The sequence below is a fragment of the Pieris rapae genome, chromosome 2, assembly GCF_905147795.1.
Source record: "Pieris rapae chromosome 2, ilPieRapa1.1, whole genome shotgun sequence".
In the NCBI taxonomy this organism is placed as follows: Eukaryota; Metazoa; Arthropoda; class Insecta; order Lepidoptera; family Pieridae; genus Pieris; species Pieris rapae.
The window spans coordinates 5289439-5302552 of record NC_059510.1 but is presented as its reverse complement, the minus strand read 5'-3'; the positions used below and the strand labels follow the sequence as shown (position 1 = coordinate 5302552).

General features: G+C 31.7%; 1 protein-coding gene across 1 annotated transcript in view; it reads right to left on the bottom strand.

Annotated features, from left to right (window-relative positions):
* The window catches only part of LOC110998189, a 55284-nt gene extending 44138 nt beyond the window's left edge, over positions 1–11146 (bottom strand). Inside the window, exon 1 of the mRNA XM_022266692.2 lies at positions 10801–11146. The gene's annotated coding sequence lies outside the window, so the exon portion shown is untranslated. The remainder of the gene's footprint in view (positions 1–10800) is intronic.
* Between the last annotated feature and the right edge of the window lie 1968 nt (positions 11147–13114).

Here is a 13114-nt window from a genome sequence, read left to right as displayed (position 1 = left end):
CCGTTCTTAATTAGTTCGCACAAAATAAGAACTAATTTGCACAAAAAATTTAATCTTCAATACATATTCTTAAATGCAGCAGCATTATATTGCGTAAATTTTAAGTTCTTATCCATAAACTTATACAAATTGTTCTAAATCATATACCATTTTGGCTTATATTCTTTATAACGTAAAGAAACAGGAATCGTCTCGTATACAAATAACTGTTTATAGTAGTAATAATAAATAATTGACTTGTATTGAAAGTACTTAATTAATATTTGCTTAAAAATCTGCTTTAAAAATATCGCAAACCTTACTAGATTAAAAGTGGATAATTTAAAGTAATACTTAATTTTAGAAAAATGAAAACACATCGGCAGACGGGAATCGTCGCAAAAACTACAAACTTAAAGTAACAATCAAGAAATCTACTATTTAAGGAGGGAATTTAGGAAATAAACAATTACACATCGGCTTCTTGTACTAATAGTACCGACTAATTTGCTACTAAAACAAACGATATTGCCCTGTTATTACTCAATTGAGAACAAGTTCATCTAACTTCCCATAGTTCAGTCGGGTTAGAGGTTTCTCATGCCCGACAATGCCTTTGTTTGAACTCCTTGAGTAATGTTATACTTCATTACTGGGTCCACTCAATGTCAGTACCTTCGCCTTGTAGGGAAAGCGAGATAACAATGTGTGCTGTAGGTACATATATTTACATTATGTTTAAACTTGGAACAGAATTGATTTCCGTGAACTAATTATAATTCTATACAATTTCCCACAAAGTACAGACGTCACAGTCAAATATATGAACACGTAAATAACATAATACATAATATAATATTTATTCGTTGTCAAGCGTTATAATAAATTATTATTTCTAGGCAAGTTTTCATAATAAATAAATGCTTGTAAAAAGTATAATAAGGAAAATAAGTCATAGGGATTTTTCATCATCTTTTACTACCTTATTTACGATTATTATATACATAATAATTTTATCTCAGAATTAAACTAAAGGTTTTTACAAAGATTAGTTAAGTAATAAGTATTGCGTCACTGAAGTATTTAACTATACCTACAGCAAATAGATTTTTTGTGTATAAATCATTTCTAACGAAATCTAGACTTTTGTATCAAATAACCAAATCATTGTTCAGAAGCGCAGCATCCAAAATTATCGACGATGATCACCAAACATCGAAAGGTTCATTTTAAAACACAATCTGTAAATAACATTGCTTATATATGGAATTGAATAAAATGTAATGGAGAAATAAGAGTTTAACACAACGAAAATTGATAAAATTAGGTTAATGTGAAAACCGGATCGTATGCAGGTTACTGAACCCGCCATTTGTCAAATGTACGTGAAATAAAAAGGTGATGTGTTAGATACATTTATGGGAAGTTATTAATAAGTGTAAATTATTTAAATTCCAAATATAGTACATTATATATAAAGAAAATGTAGTTTTTTTCTCTTCAAGCCTGGAACTAGATGAAAGGGATTAGGATAAAGAATATAGCATTCACATTTTCATATAAGAGATAAGTAGCCTCATCGGGTACTATTTTGTAAGTAATAGTTGATTGACACAACTCAAGTCAAAAGCAAACCAGAGGCTCTTTGAGTTTGACGGTGACTTAAATCTTACCAGCTCCCTTTTATTTTAGAGAGGGCTCAAAATATCTTATGTTAAATGCTAACGATATCTTCATATTTCTTAATCTTATTAATGCAAAAAGCAGTTATATTTAAAAACACCTTTCCGATTCACGTTAGAATAAAAACATTGAAACTAGATTAAATAAAATATTTCCTACAAATTAAAGAACCAAACAAATGTGTTAACCGCTATTTCAGACCAGTGGCAATTGTCATCCTCACAGCAGAAGTCAGTTACATTTACATACAACCTTCTTGGCACGCCCATGATCATAGATAAAAAATATAAACCTTAAAGAAATCCTGTCTCTTATCAACGGTAATGGTTTCAAGGTACCGGATGTTTTAACTAGGGGAAAAAATATCAGTCTTCGAGAGACAAGTTTTTGTCTGTCTCTTGGAACTGATTATAATTACTAGACTCGTTTATCTACTCGGCTACAATTAATTACAGGATTGGAGCTTTATTTAAGTCAGACTTGCATTTACTATTAGCAGATAAATTACACAATATATATATATATATATATATATATATATATATATATATAAATATACCTTTTAAGTGATAGGTACCTAGACGTGTTTAAAATTTATTTGTGAAGATTTTTTATTTGGAACACAGAATTAGGACCACATGATGGAAGCCAACATTAGACGGACATAGAAAAAAATACATCATTAATAAGAATTATTAAGCTATTTGAATCAAGAATTGATTGATGTTTTGTGTTTGTTTATTATTAATGTATAATCTCCCAGCCATTATGAAATAAATGAGTAACTTTATATAGAGTTACTAACATTTTTTGATATAATAATTATTATACATATTAAAAAATGTTGATAGTACTAATCGTTTTCCTTTGGAATTTCAGAGATCATTTAGACTTATTTCACCAAACGAAAGCCTTAAACAACTCATATTATTTCAAATAAATACTCTTATAAAATGTACTAACTCAGCTTATAATGTTAATGAGTACCCATATTAAGAAATACCCATTGATATTTCAAGCCAGCCTAAGGATGTGCAAGTATTACACAAGCATGGAAAATTTCATTTTATATCTAGCACAGTTAGTACTTAAGCAGCAATGTAAATTATTTTGAATAAATATGAACATGAATATATGAATTTGCAATGGAACCAGAAATTTACGTTAAATCCAGATAAGACTATTTTATAATGTTGAATACGCTTCCGTCATTTTCTTTTCATTACTGGCGTAGTGATATTTTTGAAGATTGTAAAAGCTTCGATAAAAAACAAGAATTTTTTAATACCTACAGTATTAGTTATGTAGTTGCGTAAAATGTTTTATACGTGAAAACAATTATAATGCTCTGGCAACAGGAATATTAGCACACTGTCTGATAGTCTTTCGCAATACGCTTACAACGAAATCGTGAAAAGTTCCGAACATAAGTAATAATAAAATTAATTTAGAGCAGGTACTTCAAGCGCCTTCCTACCAAAAAAAGAATAATTTTGGCAAAACTTTGTTGTACCAAAATATGGCATTTATGGTAAGTATTAAGGACATACTTTCATGTCGCAATTCGGAACCTTTTTAACGTCTAGTGTATTTTTGATATAAAAACTTAAATCATAATATTGTGGTTTCCTTAGGTATTACGTTTGTATTAGTTTCCTCTTTATCGGCATTGAGTAATCAAGCTTGAAGATCGTACACAATTGATAATGACAAAAATGTCAGAGCCTTGCAATTTTCTTCTATTCTTAGCACTTTTTATTTGTATTGCGAATAACGTCTTCGGTCACGCAACTTGAGTCTTGAACTACTTCCGGTAGATGCATAAAGGAGATTCTATTTTGTCTATGAATAAACTAGATAGCCCATTCTATATAAGACGATATATGATTGGTAGTTTATTTATGTGTTTTAATGGTTCCTTTTTAAATTTTAATAGGTATATCAATCGTTTGGTAGAGCCAAGTCACTTTTTGGATGGCAGATGATATTTACTTATTTATTTATCCAAATAATTTATTATTACGGGTCCCCCAATACTTCAAGTATTTTCACATATATTATAAGAACATACAAAATAACACATAGACCAGTCAAGTTTAAGATATTTACTAAATGCGGGCACTATGGGAAGCCTGTCCACTGAAGTATTTTTCGAACCTATTCCACTTAGGATCGCTCAAGAAAAGAGCGTATAAATGTCCGGCATCGCAGCTGCGAGCCTTCCAGCAATGTGAGTGTCCATGGGTGGCGGGATATCTTTACATCAGGTGAGCATTCTGCCTATTTACCTCCTGTTACATGAAAAAGCCTAACCATTTGTACCACTATAGGATAGGACAGTCATAAAGCAAACCAGTTAACTTAACGGACAATTAAAAATGTCCGTTAATCTATGGAGTTTGTTCAGTATTTCTAGTAGCTGAGGTCTCTGTTGAGCCACGTATCAACTTTATATTCAGAAAAGCAAATTCTCAGCGAATTCTATGCTTGCCCACAGTAACTATTAGGAATTAAGTCTGATACTTGAGTGGGAGAAATGGGTCCCGTACATTATATGATGATAGATACCGATAGATTTTGAAAGACCCTAAGTCGAATTGATTCGGAAATAATTCAGTGGTCAGCTGGTTCCACATAGTGGTTCGCGGCAAAAACTGCCATAGGAAACGCTCAGTTGTGAAACGACGTACGTTGAGATGATACAGATGGAATACCATCTGTACAAAAAGTTGTATTTTGCCCTGACGTCCGATAATGAAACTCAGCTGCAGGTATTAGACCGAACAACTCCTCCGAACACTCTCCATGGTAAATGCGGTAGAAGATGCAGAGACCCCACATCCCACATCTCTATGCAACGCCAAGGAATCGGGTCAACGATTCGAATCGCTCTTCGTTGAATACGGTCAAGAGGAAGGAGCTGGTACTGGGGAGTTCCCAGAGGTGTGAACAGTATTCCATGTGGGGATGAATTTGGGCTATATAGAGTTGCAACCGATGGCCCGGAGTGAAGTACCGTCTCGCCTTGAAAAATATTACGTAGTTTCAACTTCTTAAAGCCTTCGAGTGCTTCTTTTGTCATCGTAATAAGGACAAGCCATTCAGAAAATAATTATAAATAAGAACGGTACACGCATATAATAAATACACACAGAGTGCATACCACATAATTCAAGAAGAACATGATTTAAATAAGTGTGTGGGTTGTGATAATGAAAATCTGTCAATGAATTACTTACTGACTCATACGAAAGTAGCCCACGATTCATAACAGTTGCCTACATACATTGTCTTCATGCCCTTGATCAAATTCACCTCTCTCTATGTCAGAAGGTCATACAAAACACTTGGAATGATTTTATTAAGCGGCTCGTTAGATACTAAACAGGTGGAATATTTTACGTAATAATTAAATTTGACACCATACCGTTATTTGAAACTGTCCTGTATTTTACTGAGAAGAATGTGCATTTTACCACAGTGTATATTTAGTATCAAGTGATTTCTAGTAACACTCCATTGGACTTACTTGGAGAAATATATTTTATTATGTTTTAATTAAGATCTATCCTAAGAGTAATAACGGTCAATAAGAAAACAAGGAAATAGTGTTACATATATGATAAGCTTTCTTATTAAATTTATAACTCTACAATCAAATATGCATGAAAAAACATTGTGAGAGAAATAACAATGTTTAACAAGACCTGGTAATCTTCGTTTTGCCAAGTATATCATTTATAATAAAAAATAGGGGTTAGAGGGGTGAAATTTAGGGGTTGTATGTATTTTAATGCAGTATCATAAAAAATATCTAAAAATAAAAAATAATAATTTAGGAGGATGGAAAATAGATGTTGTCCGATTCTCAGACATACCCAATATGCACACAAAATTACATGAGAATCGGTCAAGCCGTTTCGGAGGAGTTTAACTACAAACACCGCGACACGAAAATTTTATATATTAGAAGATTACTTACTTAAGATATTATCGGAAAATGATACAATTTTGTCTGACAATTTAAAACATTTAGAACTTGCTGACCCAGCATTTTAAACTATTGTACATGACAATCAAATGTCACCTCATTGCATATTAATTTCTTTAGCGATCTACGGCACAAGTTTCAAGAATTAGAATCTGGTTTCAACTGGCTTTTGGCGTTGACCTTGCGACTTCTCTGAAGATCAAGACGTTTGCAAAATATTGTCTAAATATTTATATGTAAGTGATACATTTTACTTCTGGTTTTTAGTCGATAGACTTATCATTCAATTAAAAAAGAGATGATAAAGAAGACATTTAAAAAGGACGCTTATTTGTCCCATTCTTGTGGGAGTATGAAGATTACCAGTTTTCGATGCCTTCAAACCACAAATTGATTCAACATTTATTATGGTATTCGTATACAGTTTTTACTTTATTCATATATTTACCATCATTCATTTTCCTAATTAAAGCTTAATATTTCCTGCATGTATTATAAAACCTCGTTTATAAGCAAAATTTCAAATAAAAGAAATTTTCTGAAATGATATAAGCCGAAACTTTCATGCACCTAATTCTAGCAAATAATAGCAATTTTGTTATTTGAGTGCCAGCAATTTCCTAAATAGCACGAAAAAACACTTTCTCAAATCTAATGTACTGTCTGATTCAAATAAGAAATATAATTTCCCTTTAAAACGATGTACGAAAGCTGTTGCACTTGATCAAAGTAGAAAGATTCTACTAATAATTATAAAGAACAAGTATTCATTTAATACTTATGGTTTTTAAGTCATTACCTACTTTCCATTTTGCGTGCCATGTTTCTCTTCCCTTTAAAAGGAAACACTTAAAATTGTATGCATCTATACAACACACTCAAACAATGCATCGTCTTGACAAGCGCAAAACTGGAGTTCAGGTTATTTAAGTACCAGAATGATGTGGAGGTATAAAGGCTTGAGAATCTGTGTCGCTTCAGGGAATAGTGACCTGTCTCTACTTAATAAGAAGGATTATAATTCCGTGTAAATGTGCTAGGTGCAACTCGATGTTAGAATGCGTACCGATTTGTAGAAATAACGGAACAGACCAGTCGATAACCGAAGACATTAAATGATTTGAGCGATTGTCAATACATAGGTGACTAAAAATGTATTTTTTTTTCTTTAGAGAAAAACTAAGCTGTCATATTTTATTTCGACACCAGTTAATATGTTTAAGTATAAGGCTCTTTAGGAACGTAAAGCCTTCACTAGGAGTCGTTAATTTAATTCTCTTATGACAGACTAATAAAAAAAATTGTTTTATGAAATCATGAGGCAAGAGAACACATCTTTTTTACCGACCCCGTGTATTAATGTGTATGATAAATATCAGTCTTTACATAACGCTAAAACGCGACTCTCAGTCACACAGTGATCACTGTTTAACGATTGTTAACGCTTAGACCTGTATTCTATAACGTTAATCAAACTAAAACTATTTTCAAGAGCGCTTAAACCATTTTTTCTATGTTATAGGAATATAATGCATGATTGAGAACCGTCGGCTCGTTATAAACGGAAACTTAACGTATTAAGATAATGTTTAAATTCTAACTATTTCTTCGAACTAACCGGATAGGATAAACAGTTCGCAGTGACAAGAATATAAAAACCGTTCATATTATTTATTAGTGACAGTAATAATATTTTTTTTAATTTCCCAAATTTAACTTTAAGATTTAATAATCTGCCAAACCGCTTCTCTATGCAAAATGGCGGCGCATCATTTCATGTCGTACAATGCTTGTACACGTAATCAAACATCGAGTTTTAAGTTGATATAGCTGTCATTTAGACATATATAATTACAAGCATGCTACGTTAACCTTGATTTGACAAAATTGTGACCTATTTGAATCACGTAAGAGACTTATTAAAATCAATATTTTGAAAAGTGGATTCTTTGATAAAGTAATTATTTCCTTATTTTTTTACTCCAAAAATCATGTATTATACATCTGTATAATTAAGTTATCTTAGGTCATTTTCATACTGTCAAATAGCCCATTGGCAGCACAACATATAGGCCAAGCAATATCTGTTGTATATTAGTTGTATATAAGTTTTCTAAATCGAACCAAATATTTGGAAGACGTGTCACAACTCTAATACATATCTACATTAATTAGTAGCATAGAAACATAGTTGCCTACATTTTGTGTTTATTAAAATAATATTGCAGGTCAATCAGATACAAAATATTATAACCGTCATTCGTACGTGAGGAAGTTGGCCACGTCGCGAATTCAGGACAGAGGTATAATATGCCTTTTGTATGGGCTATACAACAATTAGGTAGAGCAAAAAATTGAGCTGTACACTCGTGCAGAAGTCGTATATACATAATTTTAAACGACTTAAAATACGCAGGAGGTTAAGTGGACTACTATTTTTTTGGGTTTGTTTAAGAATATCACTTGGACCAACCAGGATGATAGAGATACCAAATGATTTGGATTTGCGAATAGGAATTTTGAAAAGCTTCCTTATACGTATAAATAAGCAATATTAATACTTTTTAAGTGTACTTTAGAGTTGGTTATAATTTTTATAAAAATAATTTATTGTACTTTGCTTTGTCACCAAATAGAAAGAGGCAAAGGTACGGACAGGTGTAAAAACGGAAGGATTATTATTTAAGTCTAAGTTTTGAATGTAAAAGTCCTAAGTATGACTTGGAATTAAGTTACAGTAAGCCTTTAGTTAATTAAGTTACACTGACTGTGCACCATTGTCGTTATTTTAATTAAAAGTTATAAATTAGAGTTATTTTTTTAGCGGTCTATTCCGGGTTTGCACACAGGTGTAATAATTATTAACGTTTGAAACTTGTTAGTGTATATTTTGATTTGGTACTGTTCTCAATAAATAAATATAGAGTCGACTACCAAAAATTCAAAGTTATTACTATCTACTATATTCTTTTACTTTACAGAAAAACTCAAAATTTTAGGAATAAAATGCTGAACCAATGTACATTTTAGATTTTGGTAATAGTGCTCTATTCTATTAGATTGTATCAAAATTGAATTGTATTTGCATGTAATTGCAATTATTACTTTCACAATCGCTAGCCACAATACCGCTTATCAACCATAGATGCGAAATTGAACAATGTTTTCAAAGACTATTTCTCGCATACGTCAGAATACAACGTTTAAGAGTAAATTTTTTAGTATTGTCTTTTATTTACATAACTTTTACACATTTAAAGAAAAACACTTTTTTAACGGATTATAGATATGTATTATTATATTTAAACTTATAATTATTATGTACAAATAATTATAAGTTTAAATATAATAATACATAATATCTATAATCCGTTAAAAAAGTGTTTTTCTTTAAATAAGTAAATTTTTTATTGAATACTTACGCGTATACCTTTGCTGTGTTTATTTTGATTAATGTTATGATCTTCTTCATCTTGTGTAAGACCTGATAGATTTTTCATTATATTTGCCATCGTACTAGGCAATGTCAATTGTACATATAAAATCTGGTGTCACAACTGGGATTCGAATACACGACCTCATCTTTCGAACGATTAATTAGGTTAGTCTCAGTTAAAAATACTTTACTAATAAAGATAATTACGTAGTTGAAGCGTAGGAACACAGAAACAATATTTCAATGGGAATCGAATGTGCGTTTATTGTGAAGCCACGTGTTAATTTAAAAATCTCATATTGATATTCTATTCCATTGGTGCAAAAAATATTATTTTTTATATTTCCTAAAAGAAAGTAGAGGCAAGTCTAATCGCCTTTTTCTTTCTATTTTAGGTAGCAAAAGCAATATTAAACTTTCGTTATGCTAGGTATGCTAAAGGCGAAGAAGTGAGGGCGTTCGAGTGCAACGTCCTTACCGTTCATATGCCGCGCTGCATACATAATGCGATACCTTAAACTCTCTATGTTTTTTTTCAGTCTTACTCTTAGTACGTTAATGTAATTGATTAAATACATACTTAGTTATTTGTTATAGAAAGGGAGTTGTCATTCTTTGGGCGTAATGTTTCGGAATGGGAAGATCACGTGACTTTTGAAATGTTCTGTAGTAACGAACAATATTAAGTTATATCCAACAATCTTGGGATCTACAAAATGTACCTTCAGACCTATTCAAAAAATAACAGCTTTACTCGACCCTTTAATTATATATTTACGATGCAAGTCAGCAACGAAATTTAATGCGATAAGGAAATAGTTAGTAACAGCAACCAGTGACCTTTTTAATAAGGTTTGGATCTACGGCAAACATAAAAATTACTTACTAAATTAATTAACTATCAGATTTTACCACTGGATTCGTGGAGTATCCTTACCCCAGAAAAAATAGTACATGTCTATTGACTACAGAGATTTGCGGTATATTTTTCCAATAAATGCGTCATAGTTAGTGTAATATATTCATATAGTGAACAGTATTCACATAAATTATCTGATGTTTAAGGTATAAGGATGTACACTTTATCCTTTGTAACGGTTAATAAGCCGTAAATAGATAAAGCTCTTTTCTTTTAGATTTTTTAAGATTTATAGCAATTGGACAAAAAAATATCGATGGATAGAAGCCTGTTTTTCATCCGTTTGATTAATTTTTGTCACATTTCAATTCATTACTCTTGATTACAAAAATGTGTTGTAAATATTATTAAGGTATACCTTGTGGTTTTAAATTTGATAGTAATTGAATGACCAAGAAAGCCTCGATGAAACTCTGTTTGTGTACATTTCCGTAAACAAGCTGTTTGAATTTTTTTAAATAGCAGTTTGTGAAATTTACTGTAAAAGGGGAAAGTTACTCACTGGTTTTCCTAATATTAATACTCAGATTTATGATGTGTGTGAAATATTTGACTAGCCTCTTAATGTAAGGTTTACGTATAACATCGTTCTGTAACACCATATTTAAATAAAACGCTTTTTTTTAATTAAACCAACCTACATGGTACTTCAACGAGGCAACCATAAAGCCCTTTTCTTAGAACAAGCCACAAATTTTTGTACCTACGGCACTGCAACTTTCCTGGTACCTCGGGACTTATAAATATTCGAGTATGGCTTTAACTTTTATTTATAAAAAAATTAAACCTTACCTTTTGTGAAGAAATTCTCCGCTGATAGCCGATGATTACACACGAACTTCTGTCTGTTTTATCTAAAATACTAAGTGGGCACAAAGCAAAATTCCAAAATCAGGATCGTTGGAGCGCCGCGATACACAACTATATTAAAACTTCAAAACACACTTTACAAACAAAGAGAAACAACTCTGATTTAATAATAAGTTAGTTCTTAAAATATCATAAATCTCTTATACATAAATTGGTAATATTGTACGTTCGTTCGATCGTCTATTCGTTAAACCGGTTTGTCAGGCTATCGGCCGCCGCAATCGCCTACCCCATATTCAAAGAATACGGCCGTTCGTATTCAATTCGACTATTCGACTTCAAAGTTCAAACTTAAAGTGTACTACAGTGTTGCCAGATGGTCTTGGCAACATATTACATATGATTAATTTGATTTCCCCCCACAAATCCCCTAAGTTACCCGCACCAGTTAAGAAAGACCCTCATCCGCCCATCATCATGTTTAGGACACAAGTGGCCCGAAATCTAGGTCACCATGAGAACATCCGTATAGAATATTTTTATTAAAAAAGAATGATCAAAAACTTTCAAATACACAAAATATAATTCTTGTGTAGTGTAGTTATTACAGAATTTTAATTTAATTATAGAATTTGTATTTAATTAAAATCACATTGTTCTTTAACAGCTCAAACTAATATACAATTAGTAAGTTTCAACCCTATTTTGACCATGTGTTTGTACTTCAATTTGGCTCCAAAATCAGGAACGTAATATACAATAGCAAAAAAAACTGTGCGTGTTTTTTTGAAATCTCCCTGAAATATTGTCTGCCCTTAACTTGGTTGAGAAACCCCTAAAACTAGGAGGTAAATGTTGCCTAGTCTGGCAACACTGGTGTACTTAGAAGTTTAACTTGTGCCAATGGACTTTGTATTCGACTACTAAATAAATTTAAAAAAAATAGAAGTTTAAAAATATTTCGTTGATACAGTAAAAAATATTACGGGAACATTCAACCTACAGACAAAGAAAATTATTGTACTTAACTAGTTTAAAATTAGGTTGGGGAAATGCTTTAGTCATACTACTGTAAATTGTAACTTGTGTTGTAAGTAGTAGTAATAATATTTTATTTAATGCTGATTAAAAAGTATACCGGCTAAATCTGGAAGTCTAAACGTATACTTTAGATCAGTATTATTTATAATAAAATTAATTTTAGATATTCAAACTTTCAAAACTTGGAAAATTAGGGGACTGGATAGAGCAACACCACTTGGATGTCAGTTTCGCAAACGTCATAATTCAACCAACTTTTCAGTGACAGATTGCAAACGATACCTCATAGTTCATACCACTGAGAAACTGTATATAAACCTACATAGATGGCGGTCGCAATGAAAAAAATACCAAGCCATTCCCATATTGCAAATTAGATGGCCTGAGCAAATTAGAGACGACAATTATTTAAAGCAAAATTTGAATCACTTGTTTATACAGATACAGACGACTCTCGATAATATGAAAGTCAAGGGACCAGCGATAAATTATAAATTACCAAGCGTTTTAATAACCACAAGGATGAGGAAGGATTCAAGTAAATGAGAGTTAATATAAAGAATTAATTGCAATAAATAATACAATTATTCGAAAAGAAGTCAATAATCTTCTGTCATTGATTTCTAAAAAATGCAATTGATAGATTTGTATATATATATATAATACACACAGTGACGGATTTACCAGCAGGCTGAGGAGGCTGGACCCTAAGGCGGCAGAATTTTGGGGTGGCATATTTGGGAATCGTTTTTTGCTACCTCCTAGATATAAAAATAAAATCTGCGTGACCTGTGACGAGTTTCTGATGTTTTACAGATAGAACTCTGCAACAAATGTTGTCAATGACCTTCCCCTCTCACTTGTCTCTGTCATTAATGTTTATTCGGTGTCCCAAACTTAACTCATACTTTGTAAAAAGAGCGTAATTGCAAAAAATGTATTTCCCTCTTTCCCTTATCAACCCAATCATGTCAGTACTACTATCTACTTCTGTTTGGAGGCTTCGAACTGAATGTTTTGTGTATTAACCCAAAAATTACTTTACGTGCAGTTTCAATGATATTTTTAGATTGTAAAAATATAATCTATGATATGACAATTGTAGAGGCAAGGGCGGCAAAAACTTCTCAGCCTGTCTCTTGAAAATTTGCAAACTCCGCCACTGGATACACACTTTAATTTGTAGGAAAGCCCCGACCTTAAATTATCTGATTATAATATACTATTACCTAAACTTCAAATTACTGAACGGAAC